At 37.1% G+C, this 27,216-nt stretch overlaps 1 long non-coding RNA gene across 1 annotated transcript in view; it reads left to right on the top strand.

The window, feature by feature from the left end:
* The window catches only part of LOC308621666, a 390,821-nt gene extending 363,835 nt beyond the window's left edge, over positions 1-26,986 (top strand). The window contains exon 3 of the long non-coding RNA XR_014016493.1: positions 26,869-26,986. This is a non-coding gene — a long non-coding RNA (uncharacterized lncRNA). The remainder of the gene's footprint in view (positions 1-26,868) is intronic.
* The last annotated feature ends 230 nt before the right edge of the window (positions 26,987-27,216 follow it).

Consider the following 27,216-nt stretch of genomic DNA (forward strand, 5'->3'; position numbering starts at 1 on the left):
TAAATCCAGAAATTTGGATTGATCGGAAGGAATAAAGAGTGGTGGAAATAGTAAATATGTGGGTAAATAAAAAAATTAATTAAATTGTTTAACAATTTAAAGCAAAAATAATTACAATTAATTTGGGGTTATATAATTAATGTACAAATACTATATATGACAGAAACAGCACAAAGGACAGGAAAGAGGTAAACTGAAGTGTACTATTACAAGTTTCTCACACTGTATGTGAAGTGGTATAATATTAAGTAGATTGTTATGAGTTAAGGAAGCATAGTGTCATCATGAGAGTATCCATTAAAACATTAAGACAATGAGACATAGCTAAGGAACCAATAGAAGTGATAAAACTGATTAATAAAAAGTTGATCTAATGGAAGTAAAAGAAAGGAGGAAAAAGAAACAACAGATAAGAGGTATAGAAAACAAATATAGTGGTAGTCTTAAGCACAACTTAAGATATCATAATTAAGAATCAGTAATTTAAAACAATAATTATGTTCTATGTAGATGGTTTAAAAACTTAAAAGGCCCAGATTATTAGGATTAAAAAAAAAGAAAAACCCAACTATGTGCTGCCTACAAAGGATCACCTTAAATAAGACACAAGTGGTACCCTGTGAAATAAGTAGCATACTGTGAAATATCATGAATCAGGAAATCACAAGTGAAATTAGAGAATATTTTAAAGTGCATGTTAATAAAAGCACAAAATATCAAAATATGTGAGATGTATTTACAGCAAAGTTTTGAGGGAAGTTTATACCTCTAAAGGCCTATATTAGAAAAGAAGAAAAGTTCAAGTTACAAAGCTAATAAAAAGAGTAAATTAAACCCAAATAAGTTTTAAAAAAAGGGAAAAACAATAAGTGGGAAATCAAAGACAGAAAAAGACAAAAGAGAAAAATCAGTAAAGCTGAGTTAATTATTTGAATAGAATAATGAAATTGACAAATCCTTACAAAGGTGATGAGAGAGCAAGAGAGCGAGAGAGAGAGGAAGAGGAGATGAATGAAGAAGGGCGATTAATTAACCATATCAAAAATGAGAAATTTTATTAGAATGTAATGCTTAATAATGAAATATTATGAACAATTTTATGCAATGGTTAAATTCCTTGAAAACTACAACTTACATAACTGACACACAGTAAAATAGAAAATGTTGATAGCCCTATATTTGTTAAAGAAACTGAATTTATAATTAAAATTTTCTCCCCAAAGAGACCTCCAGGCCTAGATGCCTTCACAAGAATTCTATCAAACATTTAAGGAAGAAATAATACAAATCTTACCCAAATTATTTCACAAACTACAGGAGGAGGGAACACTTCTAACTTATTTGTGAAACCAGCACAAACTTGATACCATAATCTTAACGACAAAGGCATAACAAGTAAATAAAATTACAGACCAAAATTGATTGTATTTCTAGATTTGAAACATCATCAGTCAAGAAAGCAACTTTTGGACTTCCCTGGTGGTCCAGGTGGTAAGACTCCATGCTCCCAATGCAGGGGACACATGCCACAACTAAGAGTCTGCGTGCCCGCATGTGCAACTAAGGATCCTGCATGCTGCAACTCAGACCCTGCAGAGCCTAAATAAATAAATAAATAAATAAATATTAAAAAAAAAAAAGCAACTTTTATTCATGGCAAGTAGTGCTTATGTGAAAGTCAGTGTTACTTGTCATTGCAGAAAGCTATGTCATATGGTGGATTCAGCTCAGTGAAATGTCTTCTCTTCTTGGTTAGTGAGTTGTCTCCTCAGGGCTGCCTTTGATGGGAAAATGTGGCAAAAATGGAGTAATCACTGGCAAGTTGAGCTTGTGTGTTTGTGCGTGTGTGTGTGTGTGTGTGTGTGTTTGTAAGAGTGTCATGGGTTAGGGTTATGAATATCTTATTTGGAATAAGTTGAATATAAGGTTTGTGGTGAAGGATAAAATCTTTCTCATATAAGAAGGATATTTTTGGACTGGGTTTATGAATTATTGGAATTATATAGTAATTTCTAAAGTCTTTTTATGTGAATGTTTATTCTGTGTTCATTCACTATTACCAAAATACAATAAGTATTACCCAAAATACTTTTGGATTACTCCAAATCCAAAAAGTAAACTCTCTGTGAGGCATGGGAAAATGTCAAGGATTGCAGAAAATTTGAATTAAATGCATTCTGAGCATGTCACTTCAAAAAAATGGAACTTACTTTTTAGAGAAGTTTTTTTTATTGAAGTATAGTTGATTTACAATGTTGTGTTAGTTTCAGGAGTACAGCAAAGTGATTCATTTATACATACATATTTTTTTTTCAGATTCTTTTCCCTTATAGGTTATTATAAAATATTGACTGTAGTTCCCTGTGCTATACAGTAGGTCCTTGCTGGTTAGAGCAGTTTTAAATTCATAGCAAAACTGAGCAGAAAGTACAGAGTTCTCATACACACCCTGCCTCCACACATCCGTAGCCTCTCACATTGTCAACATCCCTAACTAGAATGGTACATTTGTTACAATTGTACACTAACCTACATTAACACATCATTATCACCTGAAGTTCAGAGTTTACATTAGGATCCACTCTTGCTATTGCATATTTTATGGGTTTGGATAAATGTATAATAACAAGTATCCATCATTATAGTATCATACAGAGTATTTTTACTGCCCTAAAAATCCTCTGTTCTCTGCCTGTTACTGTCTAGGAGTTTTATAGTTTTGTGTTTTACATTTAGGGATGCTAATGTGAATGATATTGTGTTTTGAATTTTAAATTCCACTTGTTCATTGCTGGTATTATAGGAAAGCAATTTGCTTTTGTATATTAACTTTGTATCCTGCAACCTTGGTATAATTTCTTATTAGTTCCAGGAGGCTTATTGTTGTTGTTGATTCTTTTGGATTTTCTACTTAGGCAATCGTATTATCTGTGAGCAAAGACAGTTTTATTTCTTCCTTCCCAATATGTACACCTTTTTATTTGCTTTTCTTGTTATATTTCAATAGCTAGGAGTTCCAATAAAATGTTAAAAGGGAGTGGTATGAGAAAACATCTTTGCCTTCATCCTGATCTCAGAGGGAGAACTTCTAGATTCTCACTGTTAAATATGATGTTAGCTGTAGGTTTTTTGTAGAAGTTCTTTATCAAGTTCAGGAAGTTTTCCTCCTAGTTTTTTGAGTATTTTTATCATGACAGGATAAAATCATTTGGATTTTGTCAAATGGTTTTCTGCACCTATTGATGTGGTCATTTCATTTTTCTTCTTTGCCTGTTTATATAAGGAATTACATTAGTTGATTTTCAAACATTTTCAAACATCAAACCAACCTGCATACCTGGATAAATGCCACTTAGTCATGGTGTATAGTTCTTTTTATACACTGTTGGATTCAATTTGCTAATATTTTGTTGAGAATTTTTACATCTATTTTCATGAGAGATATTGGTCTGTAGTTTTCTTGTAATTTCTTTGTCTGGTTTTGGTATTAAGGTAATTCTGGCCTCATAGAATAAGTTAGGAAGTATCCCCTCTGCTTCTATCAGTTCAAAGAGGTTGTAGAGAGTTGGTATAGTTTTTTCCTTAAATGTTTGGTAGGATTCACCTGTGAACCCATTTTGGAATGGTGCTTTCTATTTTAGAAGGTTATTATTGACTCAGTTTCCTTAATAGATACAGACCTGTTCACACTGTCTGTATCTTCTTGTGTGGGTTTTGGCAGACTGTGTCTTCCAAGGAATTGGCCCGTTTCATGTAGGGTATCACATTTTCTCTTTAGGTAATGGTTATTTGTATGTCTAGTGCACTAACTTATGATTAATTGTTGATAATCTTCGGTAACATCTTTAGGAGATGGGTGTCAATAAACCAAACTTCCTATTCAGAAAAAAATAACTAGGAGGTCTTTCATGGACTGGGACTGCATATTACTCTGAATTTGTGATCTCCACAGATATTTACCTTACCATTAGCTATGCTCATTTATTCATTCATTCGTACATTAAAGAGTCTTAAGTAAGTATCTTGGGAAGGCCAAGCTCTATCTTAAGGTTCAGGGACTCTGGTTAGTTACCACTGAGTTGGCATAATCTATTAAACACAGGTTATTCATTTCAGGAAATTAGTATTTTTACCTTTTGGCCAAAATATATATCTGTGGCTTTCAAGCAAGCTTGTTGCAGCCTTCCATGGATCAAACTGTTGTATCTCATGTGTAGGCTTCTTTTTTAAAAAATATACAGCATCAACAAATGGAAATGTTCTGATTTCAGACTACTGTATAATTGTGTTGTTTGAGCCATAGGTTAAAACCCACACATATATGAGCAGAGGAGTTTTCCTTGAAGGGAATGGTTGTTAGTTTGGGATCAGGGAAAAAAGACCTCCATGTTGGCCTTGCACTGAAGGGGGAAAAATCTTTTATATTCTTTTAGAGGCTTGGAGGCAGATTGGCCCAGATCTGAAGCCCTGAGATGCCTAGAACATTTCTGCTGATGGAGGGTGAGGGTACAGGTGATGGAAGTCATCAGTGGCTCTTTGGCACATGATATCAAGCTGAAAGCAAAGGAAGAACTGGCCAGGAAGAGTCTCTAGAATGGATCTGAGTCCAATAGGAGCTTTAGGCTAATTTATTATCCTTGAATCTTCCATCAGGTCTTGTTGAAAGGTATAGCACAGTCTCTCCTATGCTGAGGGGATTTTAGGAGAGGAATAGTACATATTTGGAGAAATTGATCATTGGATTGCATTGTTTTCTATCCTTTTATCTATTTTCAATATTGCCCACTAGTTATGCCCATCAAGTAGCATGGAGCCCAGCAGAGAGCTCATGAGGGTCACCTGAGGCAAGGAAGTGGCAAATTAAGAAGGCCGGATGGAAAAATCTGATGGACTCCTGAGAGGAGAGGCAGACAGTCCTTTCAAACCTCTAATAAATAGCTGGGAAAAAAATTCAAAGGGAGCTAATTTCAGGCATAAATACAAGATGACTTGAGGCTTATAATTTGGATTATACTTGCAAATACAAAAACTCAAGGACTACCAAAGTGTACCATTGGCACTCAAAACACTGTCACAGTGGATTCTGCCTTGTGAGTTGTTACTTGGATGGGTTGACTTAGGAGACGGGCCAATCTACATTTAACCCTTCCTGATGTTTCACTTTTGCTGTCATTGTCCTTTTTCTAAAGTATTATAATTTTAAAAAATATGGTTCATTGTTTGCTCTCTGTCCCTATTTATCAAATTAAGGAGTTTTAGAGAGAAAAGAAGCACAAAATAATTTAATTTTTTCTAACCAGTTATTTCCTTTCCCTTCCTTTCTTCCTCCCTTCTTCCTCCCTTCCTTTTATCTCTTGTTCTCTCTCTCTTTCTCTTTCTTCCTCAGAAAAAACCTTACATTTATTAAACACCTACCACATGCCTAGCACTGTCACACAATTCAGTAAGTGCTGACAACAGGTTACTATAACATAGCATAGCGCTTAAGGACCTGAACTAAATAGCTTGATTGGGTTGAAATCCAGGCGCCACCCATATTAACCAGTGTTCAGTACGGTACAGACAATACTACATGTAAGTTTCATTTTGGGCAAACAGAAAGACTGCATGACTCCTTACAAGTAGATGGTATCCTGTGAATAATTTTAGCCAATAGAATATTAGCAGGAATTATATGTATCACTTCTGAGTTGGGGTAGTTGTATATCTCATGTGCCTTACCCATGTTCTATACCCCTCAACCATCTCTACCTGCTGGCTGGATGACACTAGTGTGAAATAGAAGGTACAGAAAAGCAAAGCCCCAGTAAGGTGGGAGCCTGGACCCCTGCAAAGCACTTAGGAGAATGCTGCCTGGGAGAGCTGCTTTAACTTTGTATTAAAACTAGGCTTTGTATAAAGCCACTGAAGTTTTGAGATTATTTTTACATCAATTAATGCTGATTACCCTAATACATTACTTCTGGCAAATTCCCTAACATCTAGGCATCAATTTCCTCATCAGTAAAATGGAGATAAAATTAACACCTACTTCACAGAGAGTCATTACAGATATTAAATGGAGTCAAGCAACAATTGTCAGAGTTAAAATAATTTTATAAAACAGTAACTTTTATGTTCAGTTTTACAAATTAGGGCACCAAGGCATAAAAATATTAGGTAGGTTGTGTCGGTCAAAATTCTTATTTAAGCAAAATGCTAATTTAAGCAAACAGAAAATATTTTTATTTTATTGCTAGACATTTCAATGGGTGAATCTGGCTTTCAGGCATACTTAGATTCAGAGACTTAAACAGTATTATAAGAGCTCTCTATATTTCTCTCGATATACACCCTCAGCTCTCCTTTCTTTTAGGGGCTTAATTCTCATGTGCATTCTGGCTCAATAGCAAAAGATGGCCACCATTGACTTAGCAATTACATCAACCATGAAGAGTCCTTTTCTTGACCTTGCCTGGCTCACATTCCCATCTATGGATCTGTCACTACCTTGCAGAGGATGGCTTACAGGTATTAACTATTCTAGCTTTGAACCCAGTGTCTGGCAGAGAAGATTGGAATATGTATTTTACAGACCCACCAAGCTTGCATGCTATCAGGGTGAGAGGACTTTTCAAAGGAAAATGAAGGCACTGTGACCCAGTAAAAGGTGTAGAGGCAAAAGCAACTGATGCCCACCATAAAAGCTGGCAAAGGTCTATGTATCATAGCAAGTATATCAAGCCAGGCTTATGTGATTTTGAGACCAAGCTGCCACAAATAGACATTTTGGTTGGTGACAGACTAACTTGTAAATATCCTGAGCTTGTCTCCAATACTCATTGCAAAGTTACATTGAAAGGACAGTTAGTACAAGTCAGAGATTTGATTGGGTTTTAGGTACTCAAACTGATATTCTTCCTGAAAGGATAGCTGCTTTGTCCTAACTGTGCTCTAAAACTATAATTATAATTAGTATTGATTTATTCATTGCCTCCTACTGTTTATGAAGTGAGGAATACAGCTTATACATGTTAGTTTCCTAAGATTTAGCCATCCTCTTTAAGTACATAAGATTAGTTTAACACCTTTGGCATGTATTCCAAGTAATAGAATATACTCTAATTAGATCTGTAAAAGCTGTTACCTTGATTACCAGACATACTAGTTATCTTGTCAGTCATTGATCTCATAATTATAAGGGAGGATGCTGTTGTTTTCAAATGATCTGGGCTAAATTCTGCCTTTGAGTTCAGGGGCTCTAACTGAGTCCCAACCCAGTAGATGTTTACGCTATTCTTGTGCACACAGCAATTAGCTGCATTTCTTTATCCTCAAGGCTTTAAAATTAAAATACTTTACAATCATACCAAATAGGCTCAAATTACCTAATCCCACCACCCTAACATAACAGTTTACATTTAAATCCATAAATGGTAAGAAAAAGAATTACATTCCGTCTCTAATTAAATTAGCTTAATTTTAATCAGTAGACATTATTTGTAGATTTTTCTTAATGTGTATCACAATTTGCACAAAGTGTTTTACCTTTTTGCTTGAGAAGATAATAATCTTTATTTTACCTTATGTGGGATTTCTAAAGAAGTATATTTAACTCTGTTATGTTGTGTATTTGCTTTTAGAACATATCACATATGTAATCCCTTTCTGTAGGAATAGACTAATATTTTACCATATGCATCTTCAGGTTAGCAGTTATATGTTTTTCTCTTTTTAACACTCACGAGCCTTAGGACTTACTTCATGTTATTAGATGCAACACAGGTCTTTATAGAGCAGGAGTGATGACTGGACATTTAGAAGCCAGCAACTGCAATAGCACACTTTTCTTTAAATTCCTCAAACACCTCCCGTGCTCCACTTTCCTGGCCTTTTGGCTTTTACCCGGACTCTAAAAACAAGGAACCCATTTTCAGGAAGGCCTCATTGTTCAAGTAGGTTTTTTTTTTATGTTGAACTAAAAATCTGATTTGCAATAACTTTTACCTGTTGGCCTAATGGACCTAATATGACCCCTTGGAATGACACAATACAAATCTAAATCCTCTTTATGTTACATTGTTGATGAGAAAAAGTCATAAAACTGCTTGTATTAGGTAAAAAAAAATTAATATCATGAACAAGCTTGAAATGCGGGTTCAGTGGATTCAAGTCCTTCCTTTGCCACTTTCCCCCTGGGTGGTTTTTAGCACACCATTTAAGCGTTTTTAGCCTCGGTTTACTTATCTAGAAATTAAAGACAGTAGTAATATTAGCTCTATCTTCTAAAAGTTTATTTTTATGTCACGTTTATGGTTGTATAATTTTCATACCAAGAACTTCACCCTCCATAAGTATAGTTTATTGAGTTTTGAAAAATATAAAGCCATGTACTTAAGATATATCTCAAAAAGTTCTCTTGTGCTTTGAAATCAGTTCCCTCTACCAACCTGCAGCCCCTGGCAACTACTTGTTTGATCTCTGTCTTTATAATTTTGTCTTCTTCAGATTGTCATATAAATGTCACCATAGAGTATGTAGCCTTTTGTATCTGGCTTCTGTCAGCACAGTGCTTTTGAGATTCTTCCTGCTGTTGCATGCATATATACATTATTCCTTTTTATTACCAAGTAGTATTCCATTATATCCATGTACTACAATTTGTTTACTGATTCACCAGCTGATGGACTTTTGGGGTTGTTTACAGTTTTGGGTGATAAACATTTGCATGCGGGTTTTTGTAGCTATATGTTATCATTTCTCTTGGGTAAATATCTAGGAGTGGAACGGCTGGGTTGTATGGCAGGTGTAATAAAGTGTCTAACTTCATTTTTTTTTTTTTTTTTTTGCGGTACGCGGGCCTCTCACTGTTGTGGCCTCTCCCGTTGCGAGCACAGGCTCCAGACGCGCAGGCTCAGCGGCCATGGCTCACGGGCCCAGCCGCTCCACGGCATGTGGGATCTTCCCGGACCAGGGCACGAACCCGTGTCCCCTGCATCGGCAGGCGGACTCTCAACCACTGCGCCACCAGGGAAGCCCTCTAACTTCATTTTTGATGTTTGACCACAGATAACTTTCAAGCCCCATCCTTCTCCCTTTCTATCTTTTCCACATCTGCGCAAGCCATAAAAAAGCCCATGTGCTCCCTCCCTTAGTGCCAATGGAGAAGTTCAAACTATTCTGTAACCCTCACCTTGGTCCTAACCACAAAAAAAAACAAAGTCATCACTCCTTCCTTTGTTCAAGTCATTTTGAACTGGCTTGGGTGCTTCCCTTGCTCTCCCCAGAAAGCCTCATTATGTGAGTAATAAACTTTTTCATATTCTCTTGATGCATATGTGGCATCAATTGTCTTGATATCTGAACCAATTTTGGGAAGGGGGGATTGATCCTGCCTTCAGCAAGACTACCACAAAATAATGAGCATGCGTTTAACTTTATACGAAAATGTCAGCTCTCTTCTAAAATAGCTGTACCCATTTTGTATTTCTACCAGCAACATATGAGGGTTCTAGTTGCTCTGCAGCTCTGCATCATCACTAACACTTAGCATTTTTAGCCTTTATCATTTTAATCATTCTAGTAGATATGGGTTTTTAATTTGCATTTTCCTAATAAATAATGATGTTGAATAATTACCCCCACGTACTTATTTGTAATCATTTGCAATTAGTATATCTTCTTTGGTGCAATGTCTATTCAAACCATTTGGCTATTTTCAACTGAATTGTTTCTTATCTTATTATTGAATTTTAAGAGATTTTGCATATATATTCTAAGTCCTTTATAAGATATATTTTGCAAATATTTATTCCCATCTGTGTTTTTTTTCCATTTTCTTACTGTCTTGCAAAGTACAGAAATTGTTAATTTTGTCAGTTTACCAATATTTTGTTTTATGGTTTGTGCTTTTAGTGTCATATCCAATAAATATTTACCTAATCCAGGCTTACAAAGATTTCTTCCTTTGATTTTTCACAGAACTTTTAGAATTTTTAGCTACTTTTATATGGTTCAAGATAATGGAATAAAGGTTCAGATTCTGTTTGATATTGTTTCCGTTTTACATATGGATGTCCAATTGTCCAGTATTTGTTGAAAAAAAGTGTCCATTGCTTCTGAATTACCTTGACAACTTTGTTGAAAATCAACTGGGTACAAACGTGTGGGTCTATTTCTGGACTCTCTGTTCTTCTGCATTGATACTATCCTTATTTCAATACTGTACTGTCTTGATATTGCAGTTTTATATAAATCTTGAAATCAGACAGAATGAATTCTCTATATTTAGTTCTTTTTTTAACATCTTTATTGGAGTATAATTGCTTTACAATGTTGTATTAGTTTCTGCTGTATAACAAAGTGAATCGGCTATAGGTGTACATATATCCACATATCCCCTCCCTCTTGCATCTCCCTCCCACCCTTCCTATCTCACCCCTCTAGGTGGTCACGAAGCACAGAGCTGATCTTGTGCTATGCGGCTGCTTCCCACTAGCTATCTGTTTTACATTTGGTAGTGTATATATGTCCATGCCACTCTCTCACTTTGTCCCAGCTTATCCTTCCCACTCCCTGTGTCCTCAAGTTCTTTCTCTATGTCTGCATCTTTATTCCTGTCCTGCCCATAGGTTCTTCAGAAGGATTTTTTTTTTCTTTTTAGATTCCATATATATGGGTTAGCATACAGGATTTGTTTTTCTCGTTCTGACTTACTTCAGGCTGTATGACAGACTCTAGGTCCATCGACCTCACTACAAATAACTCAATTTCGCTTCATTTTATGGCTGAGTAATATTCCATTGTATATATGTACCACATCTTTATCCATTCATCTGTCATTGGACACTTAGGTTGCTTCCATGTCCTGACTATTGTAAATAGAGCTACAATGAACATTGTGGTACATGACTCTCTTTGAATTATGGTTTTTTCAGGGTATATGCCCAGCAGTGGGATTGCTGGGTCACATGGTAGTTCTACTTTTACTTTTATAAGGACCCTCCATACAGTTCTCCATAGCAGCTATATCAATTTACATTCCCACCAACAGTGCAAGAGGGTTCCCTTTTCTCCACACCCTCTCCAGCATTTATCGTTTGTAGATTTTTTGATGATGGCCATTCTGACTGGTGTGAGGTGATACCTCATTGTAGTTTTTTTTTTTTTTTTTTTTTTTTTTTTTGCGGTAGGCGGGCCTCTCACTGTTGTGGCCTCTCCCCTTGCAGAGCACAGGCTCCGGATGCGCAGGCTCAGCAGCCATGGCTCACGGGCCTAGCCGCTCTGCGGCATGTGGGATCTTCCCAGACCGGGGCACGAACCCGTGTCCCCTGCATCGGCAGGCGGACTCTCAACCACTGCGCCACCAGGGAAGCCCCTCATTGTAGTTTTGATTTGCATTTCTCTAATGGTTAGTGATGTTGGGCATCCTTTCATGTGTTTGTTGGTAATCTGTATATCTTCTTTGGAGAAATGTCTTTTTAGGTCTTCTGCCCATTTTTGGATTAGGTTGTTTGTTTTTCTGTTATAGAGTTGCATGAGCTGCGTGTAAATTTTGGAGGTTAATCCTTTGTCCATTGATTCATTTGCAAATATTTTCTCCCATTCTGAATGTTGTCTTTTCATCTTGTTTATGGCTTCCTTTGTTGTACAAAAGCTTTTAAGTTTCACTAGGTCCCATTTATTTATTTTTGTTTTTATTTCCTTTTCTCTGGGAGGTGGGTCAAAAAGGATCTTCCTGTGATTTATGTCAGAGAGTATTCTGCCTATGTTTTCCTCTAAGAGTTTTATAGTGTCTGGCCTTACATTTAGGTCTTTAATCCATTTTGAGTTTATTTTTGTGTATGGTGTTAGGAAGTGTTCTAATTTCATTTTTTTCCATGTATCTGTCCAGTTTTCCCAGCACCACTTATTGAAGAGGCTGTCATTTCTCCATTGTATATTCTTGCCTCCTTTATCAAAGATAAGGTGACCGTATGTACATGGGTTTATCTCTGGGCTTTCTATCCTGTTCCATTGATCTATATTTATGTTTTTGTGCCAGTACCATACTGTCTTGATTACTATATCTTTGTGGTGTAGTCTGAAGTCCGGGAGCCTGATTCCTCCAGCTCCGTTTTTCTTTCTCAAGATTGCTTTGGCTATTTGGGGTCTTTTGTGTTTCCATCCAAACTGTGAAATTTTTTGTTCTAGTTCTGTGAAAAATACCATTGGTAGTTTGATAGGGATTGCATTGAGTCTGTAGATTGCTTTGGGTAGTAGAGTCATTTTCACAATGTTGATTCTTCCAATCCAAAGACATGGTATATCTCTTCATCTGTTTGTATCATCTTTTATTTCTTGCATCAGTGTCTTATAGTTTTCTGCATATAGGTCTTTTGTCTCCCTAGGTAAGTTTATTCCTAGGTATTTTATTCTTTTTGTTGCAATGGTAAATGGGAGTGTTTCCTTAAAAATATTTCAGATTTTTCATCATTAGTGTATAGAAATGCAAGAGATTTCTGTGCATTAATTTTGTATCCTGCTCTTTTACCAAATTCATTTATTAGCTCTAGTAGTTTTCTGGTAGCACCTTTAGGATTTTCTATGTATAGTATCATGTCATCTGCAAACAGTGACAGTTTTACTTCTTTTCCGATTTGGATTTCTTTTATTTCTTTTTCTTCTCTCATTTCTGTGGCTAAAACTTCCAAAACTATGTTGAATAATAGTGGTGAGAGTGAACAACCTTGTCTTGTTCCTGATCTTAGATAAAATGGTTTCAGGTTTTCTCCATTGCGAACGATGTTGGCTGTGGGTTTGTCATATATGGACTTCATTATGTTGAGGTAAGTTCCCTCTGTGCCTACTGTTTGGAGGGTTTTTATCATAAATGGGTGTTGAATTTTGTCAAAAGCTTTTTCTGCATCTACTGAGATGATCACACGGTTTTTCTCCATTTTGTTAATATGGTTTATCACATTGATTGATTTGCATATACTGAAGAATCTTTGCATTCCTGGGATAAACAAACCCCACTTGATCATGGTATATGATACTTTTAATGTGCTGTTGGATTTAGTGTGGTAGCATTTTGTTGAGGGTTTTTGCATCTATGTTCAACAGTGATATTGGCCTGTAGTTTTCTTTCCTTGTGACATCTTTGTCTGGTTTTGTTATCAGGGTGATGGTCACCTTGTAGAATGAGTTTGGAAGTGTTCCTCCCTTTGCTATATTTTGGAAGAGTTTGAGAAGGATAGGTGTTAGCTCTTCTCTAAATGTTTGATAGAATTTGCTTGTGAGGCTACCTGCTACTGGGCTTTTCTTTGGATGATTTTTAATCACAGGCTCAATTTCAGTGCTTGTGATTGGTCTGTTTATATTTTTTATTTCTTCCTGGTTCAGTCTCAGAAGGTTGTGCTTTTCTAAGAATTTGTCCATTTCTCCCAGGTGGTCCATTTTATTGCCATAGTGTTTCTGGTAGTAATCTCTCATGATCCTTTGTATTTCTGTAGTGTCAGTTGTTACTTCTCCTTTTCCATTTCTAATTCCATTGATTTGAGTCTTCTCCCTTTTTTTCTTGATGAGTCTGGCTAATGGTTTATCCATTTTGTTTATCTTCTCAAAGAACCAGCTTTTAGTTTTATTGATCTTTGCTATTGTTTCCTTTATTTCTTTTTCACTTATTTCTGATCTGATCTTTATGATTTCTTTCCTTCTGCTAACTTTGGGGTTTTTTATTTTTTTGTTCTTCTTTCTCTGATTGTTTTAGGTGTAAGGTTAGGTTGTCTTTTTGAGATGGTTCTTATTTCTTGAGGTAGGATTGTATTGCTATAAACGTAGCTCTCAGAACTGCTTTTGCTGCATCCCATACATTTTGAGGCAATGTATTTTCATTTTCATTTGTTTCTACGTATTTTTTGATTTCTTCTTTGATTTCTTCAGTGATCTCTTGGTTCTTTAGTAGTGTATTGATTAGACTCCATGTGTTTGTATTTTTTACAGATTTTTTCTCTGTAATTGATATCTAGTCTCATAGCATTGTGATTGGAAAAGATACTTGATATGATTCCAATTTTCTTAAATTTACCAAGGCTTGATTGTGACCCAAGATATTGTCTATCCTGGAGAATGTTCCATGAGCACTTGAGAGAAAGTGCCTTCTGTTGTTTTTGGATGGAATATCCTATAAATATCAATTAAGTCCATCTTGTTTAATATTTCATTTAAAGCTTGTGTTTCCTTATTTATTTTCATTTTGGATGATCTGTCCATTGGTAAAAGTGGGGTGTTAAATTCCCCTACTATGATTGTGTTACTGTCGATTTCCCCTTTTATGGCTGTTAGCATTTGCCTTATGTATTGAGGTGCTCCTATGTTGGGTGCATACATATTTACAATTGTTATATCTTCTTTTTGGATCGATCCTTGATCATTATGTAGTGTCCTTCTTTGTCTCTTGTAATAGTCTTTATTTTAAAGTCTGTTTTTGTCTCATATGAGAATTGCTACTCCAGCTTTCTTTTGATTTCCATTTGCATGGAATATCTTTTTCCATCCCCTCACTTTCAGTCTGTATGTGTCCCTAGGTGTGAAGTGGGTCTCTTGTAGACAGCATATAGGTGGGTCTTGTTTTTGTATCCATTCAGCCAGTCTGTGTCTTTTGGTTGGAGTATTTAGTCCATTTACATTTATGGTAGTTATCGATATGTATGTTCCTATTACCATTTTCTTAATTGTTTTGGATTTGTTATTTTAGGTCTTTTCCTTCTCTTGTGTTTTCTGCCTAGCGAAGTTCCTTTAGCATTTGTGGTAATGCTGGTTTAGTGGTGCTGAATTCTCTTAGCTTTTGCTTGTCTGTAAAGGTTTTACACTCTCCATCGAATCTGAATGAGATCCTTGCTGGGTAGAGTAATCTTGGTTGTAGGTTTTTCCCCTTCATCACTTTAAATATGTCCTGCCACTCTCTTCTGGCTTGCAGAGTTTCTGCTGAAAGATCAGCTGTTAACCTTATGGGGGTTCCCTTGTATGTTATTTGTTTCTTTTCCCTTGCTGCTTTGAATATTTTTTCTTTTTTTAACAATTTTGATAGTTTGATTAATACGTGTCTTGGCCTGTTTCTCCTTGGATTTATCCTGTATGGAGTCTCTGCTCTCTTGGACTTGATTGACTGTTTCTTTTCCCATATTAGGGAAGTTTTCAGCTGTAATCTCTTCAAATATTTTCTCAGTCCCTTTCTTTTTCTCCTCTTCTTCTGGGATGTCTGTAATTTGAATGTTGGTGTGTTTAATGTTGTCCCCGAGGTCTCTGAGACTGTCCTCAATTCTTTTCATTCTTTTTTCTTTATTCTGCTCTGCGGTATTTATTTCCACTATTTTATCTTCCAGGTCACTTATTTATTCTTCTGCCTCAGTTATTCTGCTATTGATTCCTTCTAGAGAATTTTTAATTTCATTTATTGTGTTGTTCATCATCGTTTGTTTGCTCTTTAATTCTTCTAGGTCCTTGTTAAACATTTCTTGTATTTTCTCCATTCTATTTCCGAGATTCTGGATCATCTTCACTATCATTACTTTGAATTCTTTTTCAAGTAGGTTGCCTATTTCCTCTTCATTTATTTGGTCTTGTAGGTTTTTACCTTGCTCCTTCATCAGTGACATATTTTTTCGTCATCTCATTTTTTTTTTTGATCGTTGGGATTGTTTTCCTGTTTTACTGGTTGTTTGCCGTGAGGCTTCCAGCTCTGGAGTTTGTAGGCTGTTGGATAGAGCTGGGTCTTGGTGCCGAGATGAGGACCTCCAGGAGACCTCACTCCGATGAATTTTCCCTGGGCCCTGAGGTTCTCTGTTTGTCCAGTGGTTCAGACATGGAGATCCCACTGCAGGAGCTCTGGCCCAACCCCCGGCTTGTGAACCAAGATCCTGCAAGCCACGTGGGGCAGCAAGAAAAAAGGAGCTGAACAATAACACAGAGTAAAAAATAAAATTAGATTAGAAAAGTAACAGATATGTTAGAAAGAATTTAAAAAATCAAAACATAGATGAAACAACAACTGGAAGGTAAAACTGAATCACAATAGTAAAATAGAGGAGAACAAGAAAAAAAAAGTCAGAAAAGACCTTGGCTGTGGGAGGTGGGGGTTAGGCAGGGGTGGGGTTTAGGTGGTGGGTGGGGCCTATTCTTAGGACCCACAGTGTGGGAAAAGGCCCTGGGGGTGGTGGCAGGCTGGAGGGGGTGGTCCTTAGGCTCAACGCAGCAGGAGGGGCCCAGGTGTGCCTCTGCTTTTGGAGGTCGGAGGATCAGGTCCAGGACCCCAGCAGACTCACTGGGCCCACGTGGGTGGGGGAAATGCTGTGTGTTCCCCCCTGATCCTCCAATCCCAGAGGGCCCCTTCCCTTTGGCCTCTTCTTCTTCTCTCCCTTCCCTCCCTCTTATGCCCCTAGGACCCCTGCTGCTGGAGGGGGCCTCTGGAGGGCAGAGGACCAGGCCCGGGACCCCAGCAGGCTTCTTGGGGCCGAGTGGGTGGGAGAAATGCCCACCACACTTCCCCTGATCCTCTGGTCCTGGAGGATTCCCCCCCCCACCATCTGCCTCTCCTTGTCTTTCCCCCTTCTCCTTCCCTCCCAGCCCCTAAGATCCAGGATGGTGGTAGGGGCCCCAGAGAATGGAGGACCAGGCCTGGGAGCCCAGCAGGCTTCCTAGGCCCAACTGGGAAGGGCAGACACTAGGCACACTCCTGCATGATCCCCCGATCCCCCGAGGGTCCCTCCAGGTGTGGGAACCCCTCCCCACTCCCAGCCACCCCTCAGGTGTGCCAGTTGTGTCCAGCCTCCACTTCTCCTCCCACCTTACTCCCTGCCTCGTCCTACCAGTCACTCGGGGATTCCTTCCATCTCCTTGGGCGTCGAGGTCCCCCACCAGCATCTGGCAAGCACCCTAGTTGTGGGGAGATGCGAACTCTGCATCCTCCTCCACTGCCATCTTCAATGTTAATTTCCTGGTATTAGTGACTGTACTGTGGTTATGTATGACAACTGTTTTAAGATATGCACATTGAAATATTTAGGCATGAATACAATACCATCTGCACTTTACCCTTAAGCAGTTTTAATATATATATATATATTAAGAGTTGGAGTGATAAAGGAAATATGGTAAAATATTACCATTTAGAAAATCTGGATGAAGGGTACATGGAAATTCTAATTCTAGGAACTATTCTTACAACCTTTCTGTAAGCCTGAATTTATATCAAAAATGAACAAACATAGAAATCTTGTTTTTCTGTCTAAAAGAATCTAGAAAATGCCTCTCTATGTGTGTAAATAGATAACAAAATACTCATGTTTTCTAATGCATACTTATAAAATAAAATTAATATATTGTCAATATCCAATTAATACAAAGTAGCAACTTAAAAAGTAATCTCATTATAAAAGAATATTCATATTATATCTTTGCCACTTTTAATGGCATCATTAAGGCAGGACTTTATTTATTGCTTAATATATTTTCTGTCCTCTTGACTCAACACATTTATTGTTTCATTTTATTCCACACTTTTCAGTGATAGGTATTGACATTGGATCAAAATCTATGGGTTTTTCTTTGAAAACTCTGGACTGTATTTTGAAAAATATATCAATTTTAGCACCAAGGAGGCAAATGGATTGCTTAGTTGTTAAATAATCTTAATGAGATGTCAACAGCAGAAAAATATTCTCAATCCTCAGCAAGGTCTTCAGGTAATGAAACATTGATTTTTCTTTAAACCTCTAAAGCCATTTTGCTTACTGTACAGGAAATAAATGAAAAATAGTTATTTGTTTCCATGGGCAAAATCCATTTTCAGGTAATTTAATAATTAAAATTATTGATAATTTCTCTACCTTCATTAGCTATTTGTTTCATTTACACTGTTGCTTTTTTGAGTAAGCATCCTGAATTCAATTTTGAAGCAAGTCTCAGGCCAAAACTGACCTGAATTAAATCATTAGAGTGATTATACTTGTGGGGAAGCATCCATATTTTAGTTATAAAATGCTTTATGAAACCAATAAACATGATGTAAGAATCTATTGTCCTAACTTATTTATTTCTGTTCTTTCATTTATTTAAATATTAGTACAATTGAAATTACTTTGCCATTTGGGTCAAAGGTTTATAGTATTTATGAGAATTATGCAGAATCCAAGTTCTCTGTATATCCAACTTGAATTCTTTAGTTCTAAACATTAAAACAAAACACAAATTTAAAAATCTATTATTTAATAAGTTGGAAAAAGAGTAGTTGTCCATTGACTACAAAATCATGTTAAATAAGAATTAAACACTCTATGCTGGGGAAATAGCAATGTGATTCTAAGTGAGAGGTGCAGATTATCTAAAGTGGGGTATTTTCAGAATGGCAAGGAAGCTCTAGTTTCCAGATACAGAAACATTTCCAGAGTATCCGAACTTTGGAAACTACTTCTTCAGAAAAGATGGGGAGCCGTGTTTTTCTCAGCAAACACCACAACTGTGGACCATTTTCATCTATTATGGTTTCCAAATGGAAGCATTTTCCTCTGTGTTTGAGGATGATAAGCGTGATAACTTAAGACAGAGTGCTTTTTGGCCTTGTTTTGGACTCCAGGAGAAGTCCAAATATGATCTTTTCAGCTAGTTTTGTTCCTGGTTTTGACACTGAAAACCCAATGGATCAGTTAACTATTGAATAAGAAGCTACTTCAAAAGTCAGTGGCTTGTAAACAAGAATAATTTATTAGCAAGCCCTTCTTATAGCAATGGAAAAGATACAAAAGAGCAACTGTAATTCTGCATTTCTACTCAGATCATGTTGAGCAATATAAGTCACATGGTCAAGTCCAAGGCCAAGGGACAGAATTGCAAAATCACAAGACTGAAAGTATGAATACTGGGAGGGATGAAGAATGGGGGCCAATAATGCAACCTATACTAACATGCAAAAATATCTGATATATTGTTTTAGAAGCAGCTCCTATTCCACATATTATTTCATGTCAGTGTTTTTGGATGATGAAAATAGTGTAGGCTCACCAAGTTACAAATATATCACCTTAGGAGGAAGACTAGCCTTTATAGAAATTATGAATGTCATTTTTAGAACAATGGGGTATCAGACTATTAATATTTGATACTAATGGCCAAATTTTACGAGAGATTCAGTTTTAATACTCTTCAGAAGAAAAAATCTTATAATCCCTTTGGGGCAAAGAATATCTAGAAGTAATGAACTGACAGGAAAACGATCAGTTCTGTATTACAGAAGTGGTAGGAAACATGAGCTTCTAAGGAAGAATTCACACAGCCTGGTTCTGATAAGAATTGTCCTCCCTCTGTTATGGTGAGAGAGAGGAACAGTCACTCCAAGTAAAACAGAAAGACAATGACAAAGTGACATACTTCAGAGGGCAATAATTCTGATGGTTTGCTGTAAGTGGAGAAATAATAAGATGTGTCTTTCAAGATTTAGAGATGATTTTCAGATTTAAACATATTGCAAAATATTTGTTTAAGAGTTGTGAGCATTCCCTTTTCCGTTTGATAAAATGTTGTAAGTGCCTGAGATGGTTTTGCATTTTTAACAAATACTTCTAAATTATTTTTATTGCAGATAGTTTTATGTTTCAGATGTCTGAATATGAACTGAATGCTTATGAGCTTGTTATAAACACCTGAAGAGAGAGGGTTTACAGTGACAACACATAAAGAATCTTAACAAAGGTGCTAATATAATGCAATGACAAACAGCATCCATTTCCAGCAGTTGTGCCATCGTGATAGTATGAGTTCACAGCACCTGACTTGTAACCGCTAACATGTTATCTGTCAAATCTGAGTCATGGTTACAATTATTCAGAAGACATTGATTTTTCTCATGCTGATAGAAGCATTTATCACTTTTCACTCAGGATAAGTCTGATTTAAGCACATATATTATACTCTGATTGTACTGGAAATCAAGATCCCCAGAATCTGGAATCTAGTCTTTATTCTTCCAACTTCTACATATGTGACCTGTGGCAAGTAGAGTTTTCAGTTCCTCATCCATTTAAGGAGAGGGTGGGAAAAGATACATTCTTAGATTACTTCCAACTTGAATATTCACTAACGCTCTGTGCTGGCTCAGTGTTTATGGGATATTCCCTCTGACCGACCCAGGAGGTCTTTCATAGATCCCACTGCTGCCTCAAGTAATAGGTAAACCATGATAAAACTATGATCCATAAATGGGCTATACTGTCATGGAAATCCCATAAAACCAATGCTTCAAATATTTGAAAGGCATGAAATATATTTCTGTTTATAAGAAAAATACAAGGGAATTTTCTTATGATCTTTGAACCAGAGTTTAATAAATGTGAAACACCCTCTTCAGTGACTGATCACAAAGGGAAAGGTAGAAGAGTAACTGAATTTGAAGATTAACTGAATCATTTCTCTTTTTATTTTGGTGGATGAGAAAGGTATCAGCTGCGTATTAGGACTCTGCCAAGATAGAGAAGAGTATCGTTTGTGTAACTGGTGTTTAGGGCAGGCGCATGTGAGTATGCACGTTGTATGCCAGACAATCCAGAGGATGCAATTCCCTCAGCCCCTGACATGAATGCCCTTACAGAGTTGTGCAGTGGCAAAGCCTGTTTAAACTGACTGTGGAGGCCCTGCAGCATAATAGCTTAAAATGGCATTTCTGTGTATATGACCTCATAAGAATCTATTGGGGTAGGACGGAAGCAGAGCTGGCTTCATGGGCCTGTGAAGTGCAGTTGCAGAGGGTCCCGGGCTTACAAAGGCCCATGTTTGGTTTACTGTTCTGCTATCACCATGTCATTATCTTGAAATTCTTAATAACTTTTAAACAAGAGGCCCCATCTTTTCATTTTTCACTTGGTACTAAAAGTTATGTAGCTGGTCCTGGATGGATGGTCCTGGGAGTGGTTTAAGACTGTAATAGCAGGAATGTAAAGAGGAAGAAATAGTTGCTTGTCAACTTCTGACATCCAAAAGAGAATTTTTACAGCAAGGCAATTGGCTTGAAAGCCAGGATTTGTGAAGACAGTAAACTAATTTTCTACTTTCTTTATTATATCAAAGGATTCAGACTTTACAGTTTTTCCATAAATATAGAGGAAATGATCTTTTCACATATGAGCAAATGTGTATTGTCAACATTTGCAACTATTTTATTTGGCAGTGTAATCAGTAAGTTACCTGGACTAGAGAATACCTTGTGTTTGCCTTTGGCATAAATCTACATAGACTGATGTTCTGCCACCTGGCTTAGTTAAATTAATCCATAGATGTCAAGCCAAGTAGAAAATTTTCCTATATGATTATTCTTCATATTCAAAAAACATGAGTAACTATGTGTGTTTTACATGAGTGTACAAAGAAACTAAAATCCATTTCCATGGTTGGCTTGAACATTTTCCTTGAATATTGTTATTTTTTTGACCTGAAATAACCTAAAAGTGAGGACACTTAAGTTGATCATATTGAGTTGTATATTGTATATTAACATGGCCAGTTCAAAATAGTCATAATCCAAAATGGATTTTAAAGCTGGAATTATTCACTTTACTTACATTAATCATTAAACTCACAAGAAGTGTGAATACTAAGAAATTTAAGAAATGACCGGGCTTCCCTGGTGGTACAGTGGTTGAGAGTTCGCCTGCCGATGCAGGGGACACGGGTTCGTGCCCCGGTCCGGGAAGATCCCACATGCCGCGGAGCGGCTGGGCCCGTTAGCCATGGCCACTGAGCCTGTGTGTCCGGAGCCTGTGCTCCGCAACGGGAGAGGCCACAACAGTGAGAGGCCCACATACCGCAAAAAAAAAAAAAAAAAAGGAAAAGAAAGAAATGACCAATAGTGTCTTATTTCTAAAAGGGAGTTAGCTGTGATTACAATATTTGAATCTTTCCAGGTGGTAACTGAGTAGTCTGTCTCCCATATTTGGAGCTAGGGAGAGAGCAAAGGAGGAAGGGAGGGAGGGAGGGAAGGAGGGAGAGAGAGAGAGAATGGTGATTAAAAGCTCAAGCAAGTTATTGGCCCTAAACCTGTTGGTGACATGCCAGCCCTTGTGAGCTAGTTGAAGATTTCTCAACCTCTGCAGTATTGACATACTGACATTTGGACTGGATAATTATTTTTGGTGGGGGGAGTGTCCTCTGCATTGTAGGATGTTTGGCAACATCCTTGTCTCTACCCACTAGATGCCAGTGGTGTACATCCTCTTCAGTTGTGATAACCAAAAATGTCTCCAGATATTGCCAAATCACCTTCAGTTAAGAACCACTGGCCTAGATTGGACGAAGGTTATCCTGAGGCGGCCGCTTCTCCTTAACTTACATCCAAAAGCAGGACAAGTGGTCCTCTTGGTTCCTTTTTCATAGGCTGATATCTTGATATTGTACTTGAATGTTGAAGAGATAGCCCAAAGAAAAGTGAATATATTCCAATACAACTTAGAACAGCTAAACTAGACTGCCTGTCCCCGGGCCTTCCCTGAATATGTGTTTGTGTGTGTGTGTGTGGTTGTTGCGGGGAGGGCGGGCAATAAGAAATTATTCCAAGCTGGAGGTAGCCCCAGTCCACCCATTCCTACCTCACTGACATGGGAAGAAGTAATACAGTAAATGACCATGATCTCAGAGAGGACTGGTCCACAGATGCACTGAGTTAACACCACAGTAACATGTTTTCAGCTTCCTTAGTGATTTTAAAAAAGGTCCATCCCCTAGTGTGTTGGTCCTGCCTACATCGCCGTCCTTTCTTTGTAGAAAGCTTGGTTCAGAATGTTTGGAAGGATTTGAGTACTCCCTAGACTTCAGGGTACCTGAGAACTTGAAGATACAGTCCCCCCAAAAGTGATTTTTCCCCCTGAGATTAAGAACAGCCACGATCAACACTAACTGTGCCTAGTTACCTCGAAATTTTGATTTACTTGCCCCACTTTCATTCATTCCAGGCCTTCAATAATTAGTTTGCCTTTAGATGAGTAGCAGATCATCAAGTTTTAGGGCTTATCATTATTTACTGTTGGTTCTATGCTTCTCGGATATTAAGAAAATATACTGACCAGCTCATTTAAAAAAATCTTTCTGGCCCATAAAGAGAAAAAAGGAGGTGTAGTAGAGATCCTTTGAAGCTTTAGCATAAGGAGTTGTTCCATTAAAATAACATTTTTCTGTGATTTAATCTGTGAGTGGGAAACGGTTGTATACTATTTCTGTTAATGCAGGAAGAGTATGTATCTTAAATTACCTAAGTATTTGCTGTGAAGTATTTGAGTAGCTGCTTCCATCCTACAAAGAAAAATACTTTCAAAATAGATAATGCAGGGGAATACAACACAATTACTCAAATACTCCAGAATCAGACAAAGGCACGCTATGTAATGTGTCTTGTTCCTAAGTTTTTGTTCCTTCTCATTTTACTTATTTTCTTTGTAGGATAGATTATATTAAAATAAGGTTTTACTACATATCTAGAGGCTTGGCTAACATTTTTGTTTCAAAACATAGAAGAAGCTTCCTTGTGTGTGAAAAGTACCTCTTTATTTTACATATAAGGAAAATGCAAACAGGGAAGTGGAAAGATTTGCCTAAGTTTGCAAAGTGAGCTTGGGCGTTCTATGGCAGGCTGACTGTGCACATTAATGCCCATTCTCTGTGTTCAGTGTCACCACTTTGGCCCATGCCTTTCTGGGAGCAGCATGAGAGGAGGCTGTGTCACACTTCTATCACTCCCTGATTGATAGTACATTGAGGTATCCCTTACATTTTACACTCTGTATTTGACCACTGCCTTCAGTTAGGGTCACAGAACTGAAATATCAGGAAGCTGAGAGACTAAAAGTAACTAAACTTGATGGAAAGATAACAACATTTTCATTTTGTTAAGAAATGAAAACTATCACCCATAAATGCTTTTACTTAGTATCTTTAGGCTATGTTCAAAAAAAGAAAGAAAGAATCATTGTAAATTAGAAGTCCACAGTTCCTTTCCCTATTCTGGCCATTAGTAACCTATGTGGTCTTAGTAAATCATTTGTTCTGGACTTAATCTCCATTCTGTAGTCTTGTTTCCTCTGGAAAAAATCCTAAAACATCATGATCACCATCAGAATGCCCATGACTAATAATCTGTAGTGCTTGTGAGACTGTGGGAAAAGAGAGATTCTCATTCACTCTTGGTTGGACTATAAACAACCTTCTTAGAAAGTTATCTGGCAGAGCTAATTAAAATGTAAAATATATATGCCTCCCTAACCAGCAATTCCACTTCCAACTACTCATTTACTAGATATAAAGATATTTAAGTATTTAAAGACATACGCATAAGAAATTTATCACATGATTTTTGGCAACAAAGAACCGGAGACAATCTGAAGAGTCATCAGTAACAGGATAATTGAACAAATTGGGTAATTCATATTCTGATATACTACACACCTTTTAAAAAGGACAGAGATCTATATGAATTGACTTGGAAAGCTATCCATGACACATTTATAAAGTAAAAAAGCAATTTACAAAATGCAATATACTGTTATCCCATTTGATATTAAATCCTTATATTTACGTATGTATATTTTATGCTTGTGATAAGCAAAGGAAAATAGGGATGAATACATCCAAATTGGCAGTAGATAAATCAAAGAAAGATAGAGAATTACTACTTTTCTCAAGATGTATCTCTGTCCTGTTTGCATATGTACAAGAAGCATATTACTTTTAGTGAACAATATTTTTCCAACATTTTCTTGTGAAAAGTCTCAAACATACAGCAAAGCTGAAGTAATTTTACAGTATGCAGCCATATATATGCCACTTGGATTCTACCCCATTAACATTTTACTTTACTTGCTTTATCATGTATCTATCCATGTATCTCTTTTTCTATCCATTCCTCATTCCACTTTATTTTTTTTGATGCATTTCAAGGTAAATTTCACACCTCAGTCCAGTTTCTCCTAAATACTCCACCTTTAATAATAAATGACATTTTGATTGAAATTTAAATATAATACATTTTAAAGAAAGAGCTCTGGTTGTGGCTTCACTCACTAGGCATCTTGTATTACTTCTCCCTTCCCCCAACATAACAGATCTTCCGAGGTCTATAAAATGTAGGGCCGTTGGGTACTAAGATTTGAGGGTCGGATCTTAGAAATATTAATGAAATTAATACTCTTTCCTACACTCTTTGGGGGTCCATAGACTGACATATCTTTTAGTAAATGCTTTTTGGAGTGCAATGTAAATTGTGTGTACATTCATGAAAATGTGAGCCAGAGATCTCTAAGGAGATTTCAGGCTTTTGGAGACATAAAAGGTATATTGCTCAGAGCTCAGTTGTCAAGAATAGAATCCACTCTACCTAAGCATGCAGGGAGTTATTACATGGTATTATGTGACTTACAGAATCACTGGGAGGGCTGAAGAAAAACCATGTTGAGATTTCAGGAAACACTTCCAAATCCACACAGTGGAATTGGGCCAGGGGAGGTGCTGCCTCCTCCGTAATCAGAAGCATTATTACAGAATCAGAAATATGTCATCATGGCTGCCTGTTCCAGAATGATACCTCAGCCTTTGCCAAGAATCTGCCAAGGGAGGAAACTACCTGTAGAATCAGGAAGTGACTGCTGTAGTTGTCTATTCCAGAACAGGGTGCCTTTGCCATTATCTACCAAGCAACACGGAAGCTCCTCACTTTGCTTCTCTCCTGAAATGAATCAGTATCCAAACTCTAAGATAATACCTGGAATCTCACCATAAGGGAATCTAGGAAATGTTTCATGAAAAGCACTGTTAGTTGACTGAAGTAATCAATTTTCTCCTTCTTGAGTACATGGCTATATTCTGTTTTCCAATCTCCCCTGAAGTTATATGTAGTTGTATGTCAAAGTTCTTGCCTAGAAGATGGAAGTAGAAGTAATATATGCCTTAAGACAATAGTCATACCTTATCCACATTTTTTTCTCCTTATTGTTGGCTGGAATCTGACCCAGGATCAACCATGTGGATAACAATAAAGCCAGAGGATGTAAAACTGTATTGCTACCCTGGATTTCGGGATGAGTTTGTGGAGCAAAGTCCATTTAACCATTTTGGATGATTCCATGAGTGAGGGGGAAAAAAAGAAACTTGAATCTTCTTTAAGTCACTGGATTATTGCTTGATCTTTTGGTTATAACAGGCTCTCCCTACCCTAAGTAATGCATGTGGATTTTAGCTTTTCAGCCTCTGTACCTAGAAATGTTGTTTGGGTTTAAAAGAGCAAGCCAATCCATAGTGCCCTCCAAAACAGGGGTCCTCTCCTCTCCCTTCAAAACACACTCTTGCTCGCCTTTTCTCTCCCTCATGTCTCTCATCTCACACAACCAAACACACAAACAAATCTATCTTATTCACTGTTGAATTGTCAGTGCCTAACATAAGACCTAGTGTATCATAGACATTTAACAAATATTTGGTTAATGAATAAGTAAATGAAGACATCTTCACATTTGAGGAGTATTATGGGGACAGCTTATAATTTTGTCTTTGACATATTTCTTTGGAAGGTGTGGTTTGAAACCTTGGAAAGGATTTCAACATCTTGTGATGGGGTTAAGGGCATTCTGTTAGCAGAGAAGTATGCTTGAAGTATGGCAGCATAATAGGGGTGAACATAGTGAGCTTACTGTTATGTATGGTGAGAAGGCTGAAGAGAAGGGGTTTGGTTTGAGATTGGATTCAGATTGGGCAAATTCTTAAATGCTATACTAGGGCATTAGCAATTTCTGTAAGCCAAGAAAACATCAAAGGTTTGTTTTGTTTCTGGTTTTGATTTTTGCTCTCGCATTGTACTGACATGCTTGGATCTGCCTTTTACAGAACGAAGTGCTGGCAGTGAGGAGGAGAAGACTGGAGGTGAGAGAGCCTGGGAGCAGAGAGGTCAGGTAAGGGGCTCTTTGAATTGCCCAGGAAATAACTATGGATATTTAAATTTGGCAGAGGTAAGGGATACATTTGAGAGATATTTTGGAGATAAAATTAATAGAACTGGGTGACTTATTGGATGATAAGTAGAGAGAATATCTAGTTTCTAGATTGAGTTGATGGTGCTATTAACTTAAGACAAGAAGTGCAAACGAGGAAGTAAATTGTGTTTGGGGGGGATGAAGTAATAAAATTTGTTTTTCAGACTATTGCATTACATTTTAGGAAATGGAAATATTAAGT

This window comes from Mesoplodon bidens, assembly GCF_964165515.1.
Source record: "Mesoplodon bidens genome assembly, chromosome: 8".
NCBI lineage: Eukaryota > Metazoa > Chordata > Mammalia > Artiodactyla > Ziphiidae > Mesoplodon > Mesoplodon bidens.